Source organism: Mustela nivalis (assembly GCF_964662115.1).
Source record: "Mustela nivalis genome assembly, chromosome: 14".
Taxonomy (NCBI): Eukaryota; Metazoa; Chordata; class Mammalia; order Carnivora; family Mustelidae; genus Mustela; species Mustela nivalis.
The window spans coordinates 68,601,379-68,621,533 of NC_139033.1; the positions used below are offsets into that span (position 1 = coordinate 68,601,379).

Sequence of the window (20,155 nt, forward strand, 5' to 3'; positions counted from 1 at the left end):
TGGCCCAGTCGGAATGTGTTGATGTGGTCCCTGATTCGGGGATCAGGAAAGAAGTGACCTAGAGACCCATCTCTCCTCCCTAGGAGACAATGATGCAGGTTGAGAGAGCCAAAGAGTTCATCTGATTTCTTGCTCCTCTTTCCAGATGGGAAGGACAAGACAGTGATCTGGGGATGTGCTACAGATGGACTTTTATAGCTGCCACTGAACTCAGTTTTAAGAACAACATCTTCTAGTGAGAGAAAAAAAATTACACAACAAATGTCCCTGATCACTTTTCTATGTAGAGGGAAAGCCTAGTTATAAATCACATCCAGTACTTAAATCATGGCATGACCCACGAATGACCTTCTGCCTTCTCAGTCCAGCCAGCCTGGTGACTCCCCCTGACCACTGTGACCATGGCAGCTGGATTACAGCAGGGATGGAGGCTGCAGTGGGACTTACGTAACCCACAGGCCTGTCTCTGCCCCGGCCCTCTGCTCACATTAACACGAAGCAGTATATAATTTAGAAAGGGGGAAATGCGATCATAGCTTTTGCCCCCACACTGCTATGAAATTCCAGGCTTTTATGTGCAGGAAGCTCCTTGTTGATCTTGGCATCCCCATGGGTTAAAAACCTTGTTTAAATGTTGCAGCCTTAGAATAGTCTTTGAGGTTTTTCTATGTTGTTTTATAAAAGGCTTCTGCCTGATTATTTACAGATGCTTTCTCTGAGGAAGCTGAAAATAGTCTCACTATGAATACTAAAATTTGGACCCAGGCTTCCCTTACATTTTTATGGTGAACAGTCGAGCCCAAAGATTGGGCTGCTCACTTGGCTTTTAAATGGGTTTCTGTCAGTGTCTCTGCCATGGAGGTGTCTGTTGACTTGACCTCAGTCTGTCAATGGAGTCATCATCAATGTACTCATGTGACAAATAATTGCTGAGCCCTACTACGTGTCAGGTCTTATGCCAGGGCCTGAGGGCAAACGGAGGAAAACCAAGGCTCTGGCTTTGAGGAGCTCACTCTAAGGAGAGGAAGGAAGTATGAGAAATGCTGTCACAAATGTTGGGGTCCCCTCACAGGGGACAGGGAAGTGCAGGTAAACAGGGAGGCCTGCTCAGTTACTCAATCGCTTTCCCACCCTCACTTGGCTCCGTTAGTTGTAATAAACTAGGTAGGATCAGGAGTGGTGTTCTTCTCTCTGGTTTTCCCTTCATCAGATTTGAATCAAGCCTCTGCCTCTGGGAGGACCTGATTCATAATATTTCATACTAAGAGAGACCCATTCTTGTTCTTCAAGATGTCTGGAGAAAAACTTGGTAGAATCTTCGTAAATGTGTCCACAGCATTCCCAAGCCTAGGCAGACAGCACTTCAGTCTCCATAACCATAACCTTTGAGCTGTCACTGAAGTTACTCTCTTCTGCACCAGGCATGCTGGAAAGCCTGGTATCTGTCCATACTTAGAGTCATGCCATGACCGGCTCCTTTGCAGGCTAAGCAGTCCTGCCCACCCACCCCATCCCCCGCTCCAGGCTCGCTCACCTCCTTTCAATGTGTTCAGTGTCAGGTCCTGGACTCACTCCAAACCCTCCTTATCCCTTCTCAGTTACAAAACCCAGAACTGGGCCAGGAAAGGAGTGTGCCGGGCCAAAGACTTTCCTTCCCAATTCCCGCAAATTCCTGAGAGTCTCTACAGGCTGGTTAAATGAATCTCTTTTTACAGGATAACCAGGGGAGACTCTGGGATGACAACACTAGGGGAAGAGGTTGAGGAGAGTAAAATATCGCCCTTACAGGTTTAATTAGGGACACATGGCCTCCATGTTCTTCAACATTACTGCTCCTGGCACCATGAACTTCTCTTTGGAGTCATCAGGACATGTGGGTGAATATTGGAGAAGTGCTTTTGGATCAAGAGGAGTGCCATAAATCACCATTACTGAGTTAAAGACTTCTCCATGTGATTTACAACTTGCAGTAATAATGACCTGGTGAGTTTAAGAACTCACCACTCCATCTCTTATAGACTCTTCTTAAAGAAAAATGAACCAATCTAAGCTGAGAACAATCATATAATCACATCCCATCTTGACATGGCATTTTTTATTTTCTAAAGTACTTTCCCACAAAGAACCTCACCTAATTCTCACAATAACCTTGTGCAATGAATCTTAAATGCACTAACTTATAGCTAAGGAAAGAGAGGCACGGAAGTTCTCAGTGGCTCACTCAAGATGACACAGAAAGTAGCAAGGTAGGACTGAAAATGGAGGTTGGCCTCACCAATCTCTTTAATTCTAACCACTATTTGCAAAATATACCACAGCTGACTGAGCAGTTGAGGCCCTCGGAACAACGAAAATGCCCAGATTACCTCGGTGCCGATCAGCGGAAAACCAAAGAGGAGGAGAAGGACGACAAGCCTATCCGAGCTCTGGATGAGGGGGATATTGCCTTGCTGAAAACTTACGGTCAAAGCACTTACTCTAGGCAGATAAAGCAGGTTGAAGATGACATTCAACAACTTCTCAAGAAAATTAATGAGCTCACTGGTATTAAAGAGTCTGATACTGGCCTGGCCCCACCAGCACTCTGGGATTTGGCTGCAGATAAGCAAACACTGCGGAGTGAACAGCCTTTGCAGGTTGCAAGGTGTACGAAGATAATCAATGCTGACTCGGAGGACCCAAAGTACATTATCAATGTGAAGCAGTTTGCCAAGTTTGTGGTGGACCTCAGTGATCAGGTAGCACCTACCGACATTGAAGAAGGGATGAGAGTTGGGGTGGACAGAAATAAGTATCAGATTCACATTCCGCTGCCTCCCAAGATTGACCCAACAGTCACCATGATGCAGGTGGAAGAAAAACCTGATGTCACTTACAGTGATGTGGGTGGCTGTAAGGAACAGATTGAGAAACTTCGAGAAGTAGTTGAAACCCCATTACTTCATCCAGAAAGATTTGTTAACCTTGGCATTGAGCCTCCCAAGGGTGTGCTGCTCTTTGGTCCACCTGGTATAGGCAAGACCCTCTGTGCTCGGGCAGTTGCTAACAGGACTGATGCTTGCTTCATTCGAGTTATTGGATCTGAACTTGTACAGAAGTACGTTGGTGAGGGGGCTCGAATGGTTCGTGAGCTCTTTGAAATGGCCAGAACGAAAAAAGCCTGCCTCATCTTCTTTGATGAAATTGATGCTATTGGAGGGGCTCGTTTTGATGATGGTGCTGGAGGAGACAACGAAGTGCAGAGAACAATGCTGGAACTGATCAATCAGCTGGACGGTTTTGATCCCCGAGGTAACATTAAAGTGCTGATGGCCACTAACAGACCAGACACCCTGGATCCAGCACTCATGAGGCCAGGGAGACTGGACAGAAAGATTGAATTCAGCTTACCTGATCTAGAGGGTCGGACTCACATTTTTAAGATTCATGCTCGTTCAATGAGTGTCGAAAGAGATATCAGATTTGAATTGTTAGCGTGACTGTGTCCAAATAGCACTGGTGCGGAGATTAGAAGCGTCTGCACAGAAGCTGGCATGTTTGCCATCAGAGCACGGCGAAAAATTGCTACCGAGAAGGATTTCTTGGAGGCTGTAAATAAGGTCATTAAGTCTTATGCCAAATTCAGTGCTACTCCCCGCTATATGACATACAACTGATCCTGAAGGCTTTCATGAAAACTTCCTTTCACTGCAATCCTAACTTTATTAAATAGCCTTGTTAATAACAAGGACACACACAAAAATAAAGTGTTTCAAATTGTATGTTTTTTTCAGATGTCTTTGTAGTACAATAAAAAGTGGTATCTGATGTCGTCAGGCAGAAAAAAAAAAAAAATATATATATATATATACCACAGCTTATATGGCAAGTTTTCATATCCATTATCTTACTGGTCCTCAAAATATTCCTAGGATGCAAATAAGGAACCAGCAATAACAAAAACTGTGCAGAAGATGATTGTGAAGAAGCTTCAAATGGATCCGAATGACTAACGGATGATATCAGCAGAAAACTGGGCATTGCCTACTGCAGCCTTCCAGACTACCTGAACCTATGAGGTCTTTGCACATTTCGTGGTCTTTGGGCTACTTTACAACTTGTAAGTTGCAGATGACTGAGAGGAATGTATGTCATTCTTACCCACAGACATGCACATGAATTCTGTCCACTGGAAGTGCAATTGATTTTCCTCTCTCTTTAGAAGAACCCAATCTTGCATCTACTAACCCAATCCTAATCGCCTACATACGCACCTGCCCTTTGGGTTCTCCTTTGCCCTGGCTGCAAGATTACCGTTCTTTCATTAAAGAATGAGTTAAATAAATCCTTGACACATTGGGCGCCTGGGTGGCTCAGTGGGTTAAACCTCTGCCTTCAACTCAGGTCATGATCTCAGGGTCCTGGGATCAAGCCCCACATTGGGCTCTCTGCTCAGCAGGGAGCCTGCTTCCCTCTCTCTCTTCCTGCCTCTCTGACTACTTGTGATCTCTCTCTCTCTCTGTCAAATAAATAAATAAAATCTTTAAAAAAAAATCCTTGACACCTGTTTATTTGACATGTATAACATATAAGAGTCATGATTTTCTGTTTTAAAATAATCATCCTTTAACAACAGCTAACATTTCTTGAGCACGTACTAGAAGCCCTTACTAAGGTCTTTACATACATTTAATTCTCACAACCATCACAAGGAAGGCACTCATTACCTCTGTTCTCTAGATGAGAAAGTAGAGGTTTAGAGAAATTTGATAACTGGCACAAGGTCCCACAGTCACTAGAGAGGGAATCACTTGTGTCTGAGGCCACTGCTGTTGATATTTCCTTGGGGTCTGCAATATCTGGAATGAAATAATTAGGGCAGCCATGTGACCCTGACAGAGGTGGGCACGTGAGGGCCTCTGGAGCAGTTGTGGGAGGCAGTCTGCAGTTCGTGCACCCTGAAGTTAAAATCATTCTCATCTTGGATGTTGACCAACATCCTACGGATAGATGATTTGGGATGTACTCCATGTTATCTATCTCCCACACAGCATGAGCGGGGGGCGGGAAGAGAGTGTCCTGGATACAGCACTGGCCCCACAGTGAGAAGGGGTGCATTCTTGCCTTAGCTCAACTACTGAAAAACAGGGTTATCCCAGACAAGACACTTAACTTTTCTGGTTAGTCTCAGTTGATGAAGATCAGATGGAGAGACAAGAAGGACATATTCAGCTATGCCCGCAATGCTAACAAAGACAATGTACACAGAGCAACGTAAATGGGTCCCTGCCCTTTCCGTTGCTGAATGTGGGCCTCTGAGGAGGGGGAAAGTCCTCATTTAAAGCAGCAAGAATTACAGGTCACCCAATATACACAGGTGGAAGAGTTCTACATCTTGCCCCTGTGGACAGGGCTGTCCTTGGGTGACCTCCATAGGCTGATCCTTTTAGAGGTTTCTTCAGTGAATCCCTGAGGAGTGACTCTGGGATGCAGTGCTCTTGGAAGAAAGTGAAATTCTGTGTCTGGACTACAAAGATGGAGGCTTATCTGTGTAATTACTAATCTCTAGAGGAAAAAGAACTTTTCTTATTCATACCTTTGAATCTGCCCAATCATTGGCACAGCTCATAACTAACCCTCAAATGTACACTGAATATAACTGAAAGCAAGTCCATTAACTAGTTAAATAATTCATGCAACAAACACTTATTGGACATCTTATCACATGCTTGGCATTATCCCAAATAAGGAGAGGCTAAGCCTATCCCACCACATTCATGTGCAGGTGGGGTGTGCTCTCTGGATTCCACTCTCCCCTCTGGCTGTCTTTGGGGAGGTATTATTTACCCCCTTCAAAGTTGCCTTTGGTGTTAAATTATCATCTTTTATAAAATGCACAATTCTGGGTGCATGGATGGCTCAGTCAGTTAAGCATCTGCCTTTAGCTCAGGTCGTGATCCTGGGTCCTGGGATCAAGTCCTGCAATGGTCTCCCAGGGAGCTTGCTTCTCCTTCTGCCTCTGCCTTCCTTTCTCTGTCTTTGAAGAACAAATAAATAAAATCTTATAAAAAATGCACAGTTCTACACAAACTGTTATTTGCCCTCATGGAATTCCTACTTAATGACATTTTCCCAATAAATATTGACTAAATGTTGGCCATGGGTTATGCCTTGTTCTATGTGTTGGATTAAAACAGAGAAACAGGGGTGCCTGGGTGGCTCAGTTGGTTAGGTGACTGCCTTCAGCTCAGGTCATGATCCTGGAGTTGCAGGATCGAGTCCCACCTCAGGTTCCCTGCTCAGCGGGGAGTCTGTTTCTCCCTCTGACCCTCTCCCCTCTCATGCTCTCTCACTTTCCTCAAGTAAATAAATAAAATTAAAAAAAAAAAAAAAAAAACAGAAACAGAGGAAGTCTTTGCTCCCATGGAGTTTATGTGCAATTTAGGATGAGACGGAGTGGTTAGAGGAGACAGATGAAACTCAAAGAACCTTTTAAAAATACAACCAATTTGTAAAGAGAGAAGTAAAATTGTCTCTATTTGCAGATGCAATGATACCATATATAGAAAACCCTAAGGACTACACCAAAAAATGGTTATAAATAATCAACAACTTGAGTAGTTGCAGGATACAAAAATCAATATATATAAAAATCAGCGACATTTCTATGCATTAACAATGAACTATCAAGAAAAAAATTAAGAGGGCGCCTGGGTGGCTCAGTGGGTTAAGCCGCTGCCTTCGGCTCGGGTCATGATCTCAGGGTTCTGGGATCGAGTCCCGCATCGGGCTCTCTGCTCAGCAGGGAGCCTGCTTCCTCCTCTCTCTCTGCCTGTCTCTCTGCCTACTTGTGATCTCTCTCTGTCAAATAAATAAATAAAAAATCTTTAAAAAAAAAAATTAAGAAAACAATCCCACTTAAAACTGCATTAAAAAAATAAATAAAACAACCTAGGGATAAATCGAACCAAGGAGATGAAAGAGCTGTACACTGAAAACTATAAGACATTAATGAAAAACTGAAGATGACACAATATATGAAAAGATGTTCTGTGTTCATGGATTTAAAGAATGTTAAAATGTCCACACTACCAAAGTAATCTACAAAGTCAATGCAATCCCCATCAAAGTTCCAATGGAATTTTCACAGAAATGGAGGAAGCAAGACTAAAATCTGCATGGAGCCACAAAGATCCTGAAGAGCCAGAGCAATCTTGAGAAAGAAGAACAAAGCTGGAGGCACCATGCCCCCCGATTTCAAACTATGTTATGAAGCCACAGTAATCAAAATTGTATGGTATTGGCATAAAAACAGCCACACTGATCAGTGGAACAGAATAGACAGCCTAGAAACAGACCCAAGATCATATGGTCAACTTATGATAAAGGACAATAATAGTGTCTTCAATAAATGGCATTGGGAAAACCTGGACAGCCACATGCAAAAGAATGAAACCCTATCTTACACCACATACAAAAATAAACTCAAATGGATTAAAGACTTGCATATAAGACCTGAAATCACAAGACCCCTAGAAGAAAACATAAGATGTAAGCTCATTGACATTGGTCTTAGCAATGATATTTTAGATTTGACACCAGAAGCGAAGGCAAGGAAAGTAAAAATGAAGAAGTAGGACTACATAAAACTAAAAAACTCCTGCACAGCAAAGGAAATCATTGACAAAATGAAAAGGAAACTACAAAATGGGGGAAAATATTTTTAATTGGGATGGGGTTTTTTTAAATTGAATTGGATGAGTTTCTTGTGTATTTTGGATATTAGTCCTTTACTGGATATGTGGTTTGCAAACTTTATACCAGGAAACTTTAAAAATTAGAACTCTTGAATTTCAGAAATAAAATCTTAAAAAACCTAAGCAATACAAACTTATACATTTTATCTCTCTCCAGATCAAGTTAAATGATGGCAAAAAAGGTTGATTTTCATGATTCTATGGTATCTCCCATTTTCAAAGAAAACAGAAATCAGAACTTTTTATTAAAAATAGTGCTTCAAAACAGTTTACTTCAAGTTACTCAGTGAGTAACTGACCAAATGGTCAGAACACATGCCATGATTGCTAACTAATCTCTTTTTTTAAAAAATCGTGCTTTTTTTTTTTAAATTTTTTATTTTTTATAAACATATATTTTTATCCCCAGGGGTACAGGTCTGTGAATCGCCAGGTTTACACACTTCACAGCGCTCACCAAAGCACATACCCTCCCCAATGTCCATAACCCCACCTCCCTTCTCCAAACCCCCCCTCCAGCAACCCTCAGTTTGTTTTTTGTGAGATTAAGAGTCACTTATGCTAACTAATCTCTTATTATGGCTAAAAAAGTGACTGATTAGAAATTAAATCCAGGGGGCCTGGGTGGCTCAGTGGGTTAAGCCTCTGCCTTCAGCTCAGGTCATGATCTCAGGGTCCTGGGATCAGGTCCCGCATCAGGCTCTTTGCTCAGCAAGGAGCCTGCTTCCCCTCTTCTCTCTCTCTCTGCCTGCCTCTCTGCCTACTTGTGATCTCTGTTTGTCAAATAAATAAATAAAATCTTTAAAAAAAAGAAATTAAATCCAATTGATACATACAGCCATATGTCTGCTGGAGCTCATTTGAAAGGAATTACTTTAAATAAAGTATTATTTCCCAAATGAATCAGCATTGCATTTAATTAGGTAACTAAAGGCTCTATCTTTTTTTGAGACTTAAATTAAAAATTATAAGCCAATATAATTTGGTACAATAGTAATTAAAACACTAAACTATATAAAAACATAATGGCTTTCCGTTAAGATTTCATTAACTTAAGTGTTTTTCTCCCTTTGGATTAAATTACATCAGGCCAAAATGAACTTGCCCCCAAGCAAATTTTCTAAAGAACGAATATAACATTTACTAGGAAATACAAACACAGTAAAGGAATTTTTTTAAAGATATTTTTTAACCAGATGGAAGGCTTTTATTTTAAAAATGTAAAAGGTTATAAAAGCCTCCTTTTGGGGGGGCAATCATAATGTTTTTAACAGGCCAAAGTGAATATTCTTAACATACAAGTTTAACTTTTAATTCTTTAAAATGCAGTGGGGAGTGATTTTTCCTTAACAGTAAGAAGGAAAATCCCTCTGAGATCGTGAAGCTGTAGAATTTGAGACTAAAAATTTGCTAACATCAAGACACAGTTAACCATCTCTTTGTGTGTTTGTGCTTTCTTAATGAAAGCATTTTGTCTCCCCACTAGTAGGGATGCAGATATCAAAGTAGCTAAACTACTGTTAGACCAATGTGTACCACACCAGACAACCTCTATACTTGGCTGATTTGATTGTGAACAACACAAGCGAACAAAGCTATGTTCTTACGTGATTCATTACTAACACAGGCTAGCTGAGAATCTGCACCAGAGAGAAAGGGAAGGTAGGACTGTGATGGTTGAGGTCAATTTGAGCATCTAATTCCAAGCTATGTGAATAATGAAATCACAGTGAACAACCAAGCCAGGAGAAGCCCTACAATCTGTGCGAGATCCCCTACCACCCCCATCTGTCTCATCTAGTACCCTTTGTTATTTATTTATTTATTTATTTATTTATTTATGGTGAGATGATTTTTATCTACATTCCATAGACAAGGCATGCTTATAAATGTATAAAAAGTTTTACATGTCTAAATAAACTTATAAATTCATAAAGGTCTGTTTAAACTAGAAGTTTCATTCCAGTAAAAGAATTATAAACTATGCAAATCTTTTATTTAAGATGATGCGAGGGGCGCCTGGCTGGCTCATGAGGTAGAGCATGTAACTCCTGAACACAGAGTCTTGAGTTCAGGCCCCACATTGGGCATGGAGCCTACTTTTAAAAAAAATGAGGTGATAAATTATAATTAATGTGTAAGTAAAATAATGGCACTAAGTTCAGATATGAAAATTCTCCAAGTTCCTGAGTGTGAATAGTATCAAACCTTTCCTTTCTATTGATGCTTCTGGCTGAGAATGGAAGGAGCGATGGAGGCTTGAAGTAATTGAAAAATTCTTCACCTGGTTTCTTGTGACGATGTGTGGAGGGCGACATCATTTTCTCTAGCATCTCAAGGTAAAATGTCTCTGGTTTGAAATGAGAATTGATCTGCTGCTCGGCTAACCATGGCTCGAATACTGCCAAAAAGCTCTGATGGAAGATTTGCCATCAAATGGCATTTCTTGCCATCTGAGGTTTTGAAAAGAGCCCAAGATTGGGAACTTTGACATCAGCCCAAACTATCCATGTCTGTTTCATGTTCTCGCTGGTGAGTTTGGTTGTTCCTCCTTTGCCAAGGATCCTTCCTATTGCCCTGGACACAGGGTCTCCCTTTATGGGCTTCACATCTGTAATTTTAAAAGACTCTAGAAAGAAGTCATTCAATGAGGGCCAGTGCCTCCTCCACAGGAAACCCCAAGAAGAAAGGCTTTCACAAATCAGCTGCTTCTGTCAGAGTCTGAACATCCTTGGTTTCTTTACAGGTCCTGATTTCTACATTCCTCGATTTCAGGGTAAAGCGTATCTGAAGTACGATGGGAGTAACTCTCTTCATTCAGTTCTCTTTTATTTATTTTTTAAGATTTTATTTATTTATTTGACAGAGAGAGAGATCACAAGAGAGGCAGAGAGGCAGGCAGAGAGAGAGAGGGAAGCAGGCTCCCTGCTGAGCAGAGAGCCAGATGTGGGACTCGATCCCAGGACCCTGAGATCATGACCTGAGCTGAAGGCAGCGGCTTAACCCACTGAGCCACCCAGGCGCCCTTCAGTTCTCATTTAATGGCATGTGGCTGCTGGCTGGAACTGGGATTTTCCCTTGCTCACCCAGGAATTCAGGGCCATGGGGGCGTGGCAAAAAGGGCTTTACAGGCACGGCCTCCGCCGTGCCCACAGACCATGTCCTTATGTCCCCTGGCCCCAGACAGCCTACCTTTTTCCCCACTGGCCAGCTGGCCTGCTGGGTGAGCTGGGTGAAGCCATCCTCAGCCTGCTGCTCTGTGCTTCCATCCCTAGGAATCTACAGCCCACAAGTGCTTCTGGCCCTTATTGCTCTTACTTTAAATCACAGTTCTTAACACTGCCTGGCCTTACAGGTTTATTGTTTGTTCATTTGTTTTCTGTCTCTCCCAGTAGAATGTGAACTGCCTCAGGGTTGGCTGTTGTTTGCTCACTGCTGCATCCCCAGCTCCTAGAACAGGGCCTGGCACAAGGCAGATGCTCAATAAATAAATCCTTTAGAGAATTACAGACTCTGGACCTAGATAACTCTGCTTATTAATTATCCCTATTTTGAAAACTTCTATTTTTCCAGAGCTCTTTCCTAATTACCTAATTATTTATTAATGAATATATTGTTTATAGCACATTTGAAAGATAATGTTCCTTTTTCAATTATACGTTACATTCGAAAATTAGAGTGAATGGAAAATCTCTTAGGTTTTATTTGTACAGAGTAAACTACTAAGAATATGAGTGTGAATTGATTAAGCTAAGTTTATTAATCCAAGTAAGCATATAAAAAGTAGAAACTTAAAGATTTTTTAAAACTTAAATTCAAAACTTCTTTAAATTAAACAGATTTTTAATAGTTGACTTAAAATTATTTTGAACCTACCTCCATATCACCACGGAAAACGATTATCATACACAAATCCAACTAAAGAACTGAGTACTCTAAAAGAGAGGGAAAACTTTTACTGCATAGTCACTGTCATGTGGAAGAATGTTTTTAAGACTCCAAATGGAGAACGAGTAATAAAACTAGTGTTCCTGGCAAAGCAAATATGCTTTGTTAACCCAAAGAACCCAAATTTTAAAAATATAGAATGATCCCTTGATGATACCCTTCATCATCTTTGCACATTAATGGTTATCCACTTTGTACTTAAGAGGGTAGCAAAATACAGGAACCATGATTGCATTATGTGGCCTCTTATAGCTGGTCAACACATTTTATCTTGACTGGCCTACTGTGCAGGATTTGGATCAGGTCCTTCCTACTGTTTTTTTTTTTTTAATATTTTATTTATTTATTTGACAGGCAGAGATCACAAGTAGGCAGAGAGGCAGGCAGAGAGAGAGAGAGAAGCAGGCCCCCCACTGAGCAGAGAGCCTGATGTGGGGCTCGATATTAGGACTCAGGGATCATGACCTGGGGTGAAGGCAGAGGCTTTAACCCACTGAGCCACCCAGGTGCCCCTCCTTCCTACTTTCTATCTCATCTCATAACACACTGAAGAATCATGCCTTATTCATGTTTATTTCATGAGGCACTTTGGAGAGTGCCTGACACACAGCTGGTGTTCAATAAAATCATAACTGAATGAATGAATGACCCATGGGATGTGGAGGAGGGAGGACAGAGGAAAGCAGCACTGAGGTATCTAGCTTGGGTAAGTCAATGAAAGTGGTTAGAACTCATGAAGAGAAGTACATCCGGAACGAGTTAATGAGTCTGACTTTGGACGTGTTGAGTTTGACATCCTACCACATATCTGGTTTGGAGATCTCCAGTAAGTAGCTGGGAAAACCAGGCCACAGCTCAGTGTACCAGGGCTCCTTCTCTCACATTCACTGATCCTTGGTTCCTTCCAACACACATTGGCAGCAGCAACAGCTGTAGTACTGATAATGATGATGATGATAATTGCTAACACTTACTGAACCACTGCCATGTACCAGGCACTGTGATATGTAATTTATATATATGATTTTATCTAACAATTACAGAAAGCCAATGAGGAAGATACCAGTTTAATCTAGGGAAGTTAAATAACTTGTCTGTGGTAGGTCACAAGCCTATACTCCTAATCATTTTACTAAAATCCAAACCAATCCAAGAAACCTTGAAGAGTGTAAGAGCCATCCTTAACTCCAAACATGTATCTTTTTTTTTTCTATTTTTAAAGATTTTATTTATTTATTTGCCAGAGAGAGAGAGCACAAACAGAGGAAATGACAGGCAGAGGGAGAGAAAGAAGCAGGCTCCCATTGAACAGAGAGCCTGAAGTGGGACTTGATCCCAGGACCCTGGGACCATGACCTGAGCCAGAGGCAAAGGCTTAACCCTCTGAGCCACCCAGGCGCCCCCATGTATCTTTTCTATATGTCCATCTAGACAAAATCATGGGATAAAAACCACTGGCCAATGGGAAAAGTGGGAAAGGGGTATGGGGCACATATTTTTTTTAAAAAGATAAGGTCCTATGAAAAGGTTAGCACAGTTTTATACATGTTAAAGAAACACATGTTAAGAAATATATAAATACAACAGCAAACATGGCCATTTTCAGACTCAGGTCTGAAAATGTTTCCACAGTGAACCTGGACTTGACTATGTCCATTCACTAACCTCATTAATTTATTCATTCATTTACTAACAAATATTTGTTCAGTTCCAGATACTCTGTTAAGTGCTGGCATCTACATTAAAGCCAGTTAAAAATGTTTAAGGCCAGTAAAACAATGTTATCACTGGCAAAAAAAAAAAAAAAAATAATAATAATAATAATAATGATAATAGCAAGAGTTTACAAAATACAGCAAAAGAAGCAACAGGGTATGTGGACATTCCTACTACAAAGGGAGCCTGGTTTCAACTTCTAATCTGGCTACAAAACCTCATTTAACCTGGCTGGGTCTCTTATATAAAACTTATATAAAAGTTAAGGGGTAAAATTACAGCCAGTTCTGCTATATTGCTACTTTGAAAATACAAACTCTTTCCAAACCATTTGATATATTAGAAAACAATTGGAGCATAACATGAACTTCACTTTTTTGCTAATACACAGTTTCTTCTGCAACAAACACTAAGCAAACACAGAAAACGCCATCCAACTGAACTGAGCCATTCTGGAATACACAAAATGCGCATGTGCACGCACATGCGCACACACATTAAGCACCTCCCCGCTACCTCAGTTCACCACGTGTTGTGAGCCACACCCATCCACATGTGATGTTATAATTTTCCATCTGATATCAGATAACCGTCCTTCCACCCCTTCACAAAAACTCACAAGCCACAACCCTTCCGGTATCAACCTCCTCTGGCAAACTCTTCAACATAAAGTGCCATGTTTACTGTTATATTTATATATCTCTTAACATGTGTTTCTTTAACATGTATAAAACTGTGCTGACCTTTTCATAGGACCTTATCTTTTTTTAAAAAATATGTCAGTGGTAAGGCTTTTGAGGGTTGTGCCCCATGTCCCTTAACCCACTTTTCCCATTGGCCAGTGGTTTTTATCTCATGATTTTGTAGAGTGCGATGGTTTCTACAAAGGCAGTATGTTGCATGATGGCAGAACTGACTATACTCAGATCATGCTCAAATTTAATGTCAGTTCTGCATAACTTCTTTATGTCATTCCTATTGTTTACCTCTGATAGTCCTTTTAAATCAATCTTAACATGCTGAATCACATCAATAGGAGGCTGCAAATAAAAAGCAGCATTTGTTTAAGCCTGAACTTGCTTTTTTTTTTTTTCAATAAGGGAAAAAAGGACCAGGTCATATCATTTAAATGACCACATACTGTCCACTTTGCTACTCCCTCAGGGAAAGCACCTATTTCCTTGCATTTGAAAATTCAGCACTTTAGAAAGGCTATCCCTTAAACAAACCATAAGAGACTCTTAATCATAGGAAATAAACCAAGGGTTGCTAGAGGGGAGGGGGTGAGTGAACGGAGTAACTGGACATTGGATAGACGTTAAGGAGGGCACATGATGTAATGAGCAGTGGAGAGTGACGAATCATTGACCTTGACCTCAGAAACCAATAATACATTATACGTTAATTAGTTGAATTTAATTTTTTTTAAATGGAAAGAAAGAAAGGAAGGAATGAAGGGAAAGGAAAGGGAAGGAAGGGGTGGGAAGGGAAGGGAAGGCTGTCTCTTGGCTTCCTATACCAACCAAGGATGCTTGGGGGCTTTGTTGAAGGCAGGACTGGTATGGACTCAAGAAACCTAATATAGTCTGAAGGTTACTGACATGCTCTATCAGTTTTTGTGGCGACTCCTGTGGTAACTAAATCCCTGGTTTCTTGCAAAATTCTGGCATCCCCAGGAGGACCTGAAGTCGGGTTACTGCTCAGCCCAGAAGACCATCACTGTAGCAGTCACCACTTACAGAAGACAACAGAAGCCTTTAGAGGTCTGCTCTGACCATCCCTTCCTGAATCCGGGTCTGCCCTGTTTATTAAAAGGATGGAGAAGAGATTTGCCTGCGGCAGGTGGTAATATTCTAAATCCAGTTATGAGGAAAAGAAGAAAGAAAGGTTTAGAACTCTGCAAAATCTACCACAAAAATCAAACTCACACCCCAAGAGGGAGTCATTACAGCAAATATATGAGGCCATCATCATTATTACTCTTACTATAACACTACTAAAATATTGTCCATAAATCATGAAGCCATTCTCATTGGCTGAGAAAAAGGAATAGCAATTATTAGAATATATGTTTTCCACTGATAATGCAAAACTGTGAAAGAATGTGCCAACAACTGAAAAGTGGTTAAAGCATAGTATGAAAATGCAAGAAATAAAAAGATACATAGTGCTTAAAATTGCAGATATTTAAACCAATAATAGCTGATAATGACCCAGAAAGATACATGGAGTACATGGGGTGTTCATGACAAATCCCCCTAATGGGGGCTGTCTTGCTTTCATCATCAACCTGGCACCAGATCTAGCTTGGGGTCTAAGTTTCTATCCCCCATGTCTCTACAATGTGAGAGCAGCCACATCTGGTCCACTCTTTCTCCACAAGGCCTCTCCTGACCATGCTCTCTCACAACGGGTCTTTATCATGGTCCTGATCAGCTCAGGCTGTCACTACCACCTGCCAAGTGTGATGCAAGAGACTGTCAAAATCAAACCCCTATATCTGACCCCTTCTCTCTCATCACATCCCTACTCACACTGCCATCAAAATGATCATCCCAAAGCTGCTATTTGAAGTTTACTCTCTTTTGCAATCACACAATTTTCCTTTTCCTTGCTACCTTTTCCTTGGAGGCCCTTCAGATGGGTTTTGATGGCAACATCACCTTCACTGCACCCCACTTATCTGGTCTAAACCATTCTTTTCCTGCTTCAACTCCCAACCTGGCCATCCCCACATCCCCCACGTGAGCCCAAACACTTGCCACTCACGGAAGTGTGCTACACGGCCCCTGCTCCAGGCCAGGGCTCATCCTCTCTGCTTAGCTCATAACACGAGTCCAATCTTCTTTGCCTCTTATCTCACTGACTTCCCTGATTCAGTTTTTCGGTGTTGATTTAGTACTTATTCCTGATATTATGATCCTCTTATCCTTCCCTAGTTGAATTCTGAGTTTCTTAAAGATTGTAGCACCTAGCACACTCTCAACTCTCTTGCACATAATGAACATGTTATAAACACTCACAAAATGTAACTAAGCTGAACGTCTAATAGAGAAAGGATGAGAAGGTAAATTCATAGATATGTATGTCTGACATATATTTGAAGTCTCTTGTTATACATATCTTCTCCTGAATATCCAGAGGTAGACAAAACACTCAGAATTTTGCCTGCTTGATAAAAAATCCTTAAGTGGGTAGGAGAAGAATAAATGAAACAAGATGGGATTGGGAGGGAGACAAACCATAAGTGACTCTTAATCTCACAAAACAAACTGAGGGTTGCTGGGGGGAGGGGGTTTGGGAGAAGGGGTGGGATTATGGACATTGGGGAGGGTATGTGCTTTGGTGAGTGCTGTGAAGTGTGTAAACCTGGTGATTCACAGACCTGTACCCCTGGGGATAAAAATATATGTTTATAAAAAATAAAAAATTTAGAAGTCAAAAAAAAAAATTAATTAATTAATTAAAAAAAAAAATCCTTCTGGATCTCTAAAATCCGAGTATTGCATTAGAATGAGTAAGCCGCTACACATAAGTTAAAGACACTCATTTGTTTTCCAAATGCAAAAAGTGTCAAAATACAACGTCTATTACTCTGATGGGTCAGGCTAAAGAATTTCCTGGAATTTTGCACTCTTGTTTCTGAGAACACACAACAGAAATTTGGACTGAAATCTAGACTCCTCAACTCCTCCTCCTAGCAAATGTCCAAAAAAGACTCTGTTTCTGGCAGTCAGATATTCTTAATAACTCTTCACCTCTCCCCTTTGGTTTTCCTTGTGTCTGTGTTGTCTCTGGAGAAAATTTAAGTCAGAATCTGTGACTAATGGGTATAGGATATCAACCAGACTATTGCTTCAAAACGAGCTCCAGCTAGCCCTCAAGTCTTTGTCATAACACTGCCTTTTGGTCAACTTACTGCACTGCGTGAAAGATGCCTACTTAGTGATGAAAATGTTGGTTAAATAGGCCCTGCTCTGCCAGGGGACTAGCTAGAGAAAAGGGACTTATTCCATGTAACAAAGGAAAAAAGACAAGGTGACTTTCCGGAACTTAGATCTGAGGCCTTCCACTGTACATGTAGTTTGGTACAGATATGACGCAGATCTCCTTTGTGTTCAGCTGGGATTTTCAGGCCTGATCGCCAGCCTATCCAGGAGTCACCTGAGTCAAAAAAGTTACAACCAGAGATAGCTCTCCCAATGAAGCATGCTATTTTGCTCTGAACAGCCACAGAAGAATTTTGTACCGTTCTTTGATGATCTTACATGTGTTCATCTTTCCTATACAAACAGACGGCTTCGTTCCTGAGCCCAAGGTCCATACTTCATTGTTTCATTTGTATTCCTCACGTAGCTGCCTGAGTCATCAATGTCGAAATATCTAGTGCATGCTCATTAAATATCTTCAATTAATTGTGCTATAAAAAGTTGCACAGTACTTGTGCATTTCAGAGATCTCTAGCTCATACCTAGAAATGCGCACACATTTACAGGACCCAGGAGCTTCAGAGACGAGGAGCAATTCTCTGAGAAGCATAAAACTGGAGAGGTTGAGGGCAGTGAAGGAAGGAAGGCAGTAGTCACGGAGGAGAAATTACAGAAATTAGAGGAGGCTCCTTTGCCCAAACCAGGGCCTCTCTTAGCAGGACTCTATATTTTCAGAGAACAGCCCCATTAAATATTGATGATTGGACTCTGAAAGGCCCAGAATTAAATTCCAATCCTGTTTTAATTTTATGGGCTGTGCAACATCAAGACCGAGGAAGAACATCTGGGCCACTGGGCCACATGCACGTGCTCACAGCTGGAAGAGATCAGAGATGACCCAAGTTAAATTAGCTTCAGGGTGGCCACCTGCACCGCATTTTCATTTCTCTAAAATTCTTTCCCCTGCCCATTTTGACCTGTCCCATGATTCTCCACTTACACCAAATTTTTTTTTTTTAAGTCTATTTCTGTAGTCTCTTTTCTCTCAGCCTCTCAAGTTGGTTTTCAGTGTGTTGGTGGTGCGTGTGCACACACATGGAATGAGGAATTCGTAGTCATTTGCTTAGTTGGTAGCTGGTGGAGTTATCTCTCTTTAGTATATTCCTATGCACAATTAGAAAGGACAGGAAATGACTCCAGGGCTAAAAGTTTTATTCTGATTCGGGTAAGTGGCTTGAGTCAACCCAGATGGTGATACTTCATGTCACAGCATGTGAGTTAAAAGAAAAGTCTTTGGAGAAATCATAGGAATGACACGAGCTTGCATTGACTGAGCCCCTACCAGATGCCAGGCACTTTTTTAAGCTCTTTTTCATCTATTAATTCATTTAATGGACTGTTTGAGCTACAAAAGTGGGTAAAAAAATAAATCTTTAATATCCCTCTGGCAACTAATAAAAAAGGCTAAGGAAAGCAGAATTTAAAGGTTTGACCTGTCATCCCAGAGCACACATATTTCTGAAGAAATATACTTTTTAGAAATTTATAGTCTACATACATATGTTACATGTATATAGTCGATTATAATTCAGCTTTGAACTCTTGGATATATTTTGAGTTTAACTTTCAAAAAAATTATAAAAGGGATAAGATGACATATGTGCTAGATTGAAATGTAAAAGCTATATTCTTAAATAAATGTAAAAAAGAAATTAATTTGGCCACAGAGATACTGTTGGATCTAAAAAAGTGGACATGAGTGATTTCAGATGTTGTAAAGTCAGAGTGCCAGGATAAACCTCATTCTCTTACAACCCGGACTGACAAATGAATTAATAATTTACTTCTCTTAATTCTTTTCTTCTAAGTTGATAGCTTTTAACCTCAAATTTGAGTGGGTACTTTATCATGGAGCTAAAATTCATTCTAACTTCTAGATACCCAATATTTCTGCCAACTATTTATTATTTTTAAACATATTAAAATCTTGAGTGAACCTGCGTCATTTTAACTTTCAGTACTTTGAAAATTTACACATCAAGTTGAGCTGTGCTTTATTAAAAAAGGAGACACAGTGGAAGATCCAAAATTCTCATTCCATAAAAGCCCAAGCGCCCCTCTTCTACAAACTTTCAATGAATCTCTCCAAATAGTCACAGAAAGAATAAAACAACAGACCTGAAGTTCAGGGACAAGGCCATGATTATGGGAAGTTACAGAAGCAACTGGCAGGGAAGAATAATAAATAAAGGAAGCAGGAATTATAATTTTGAGTAGGAACTGGCTGCCCTTAACATGCCTTGTCTATATGGGAAACTTTTTCCAGATTCAACTCAAACTTCTCTACCTTCCTCTGATGGGGCCCTTGCTCTGGGAATCAAGTACACTTCACCATGCTTTGTATGTCCGTCTGCAATGGCACATTCCTTACTGTTCTATAATTATTTGTTTCCATGTCTACCTTTTCCCCAAAATCATGAACAACTTAAGAGATTTTTTATTTCCTTCATATGCACTTTCCATATGCTTATACCAACCAAAATGGTATCTCATCTTCAGTGCTTAATAGTATTTGTTGTATAAATGAATGAATGAATGAATAAGCAAATGGATGGAAATTAAGTAATTTCCTGGTAATCAGGCTAGGAAGGAAGAGAAAACCCAGAGCACAGAGAAGAATCAGGCCCGAATAGTCACAACAACTCAAATTTTCTAAACCTCACAGTCTCCAGAGTATGAACATTTTTCATTTTTCCAATTTTATCACTCTACCTCTCTCTACCTACCTACCTAACAATGTTTATAGAGATATAATCACATACCATC

The 20,155-nt window shown here is 40.6% G+C and overlaps 1 protein-coding gene and 1 pseudogene across 2 annotated transcripts in view; one reads left to right on the forward strand and one right to left on the reverse strand.

Moving 5' to 3' along the window:
• Positions 1-20,155, reverse strand: part of COLEC12 (collectin subfamily member 12) — a 202,270-nt gene that overhangs the window by 119,622 nt on the left and 62,493 nt on the right. The gene's annotated exons all lie outside the window — the stretch shown is intronic.
• Positions 2,259-3,671, forward strand: LOC309847612 (26S proteasome regulatory subunit 7 pseudogene; annotated as a pseudogene). The gene has a single exon. The product of its transcript is annotated as a 26S proteasome regulatory subunit 7 pseudogene (transcript).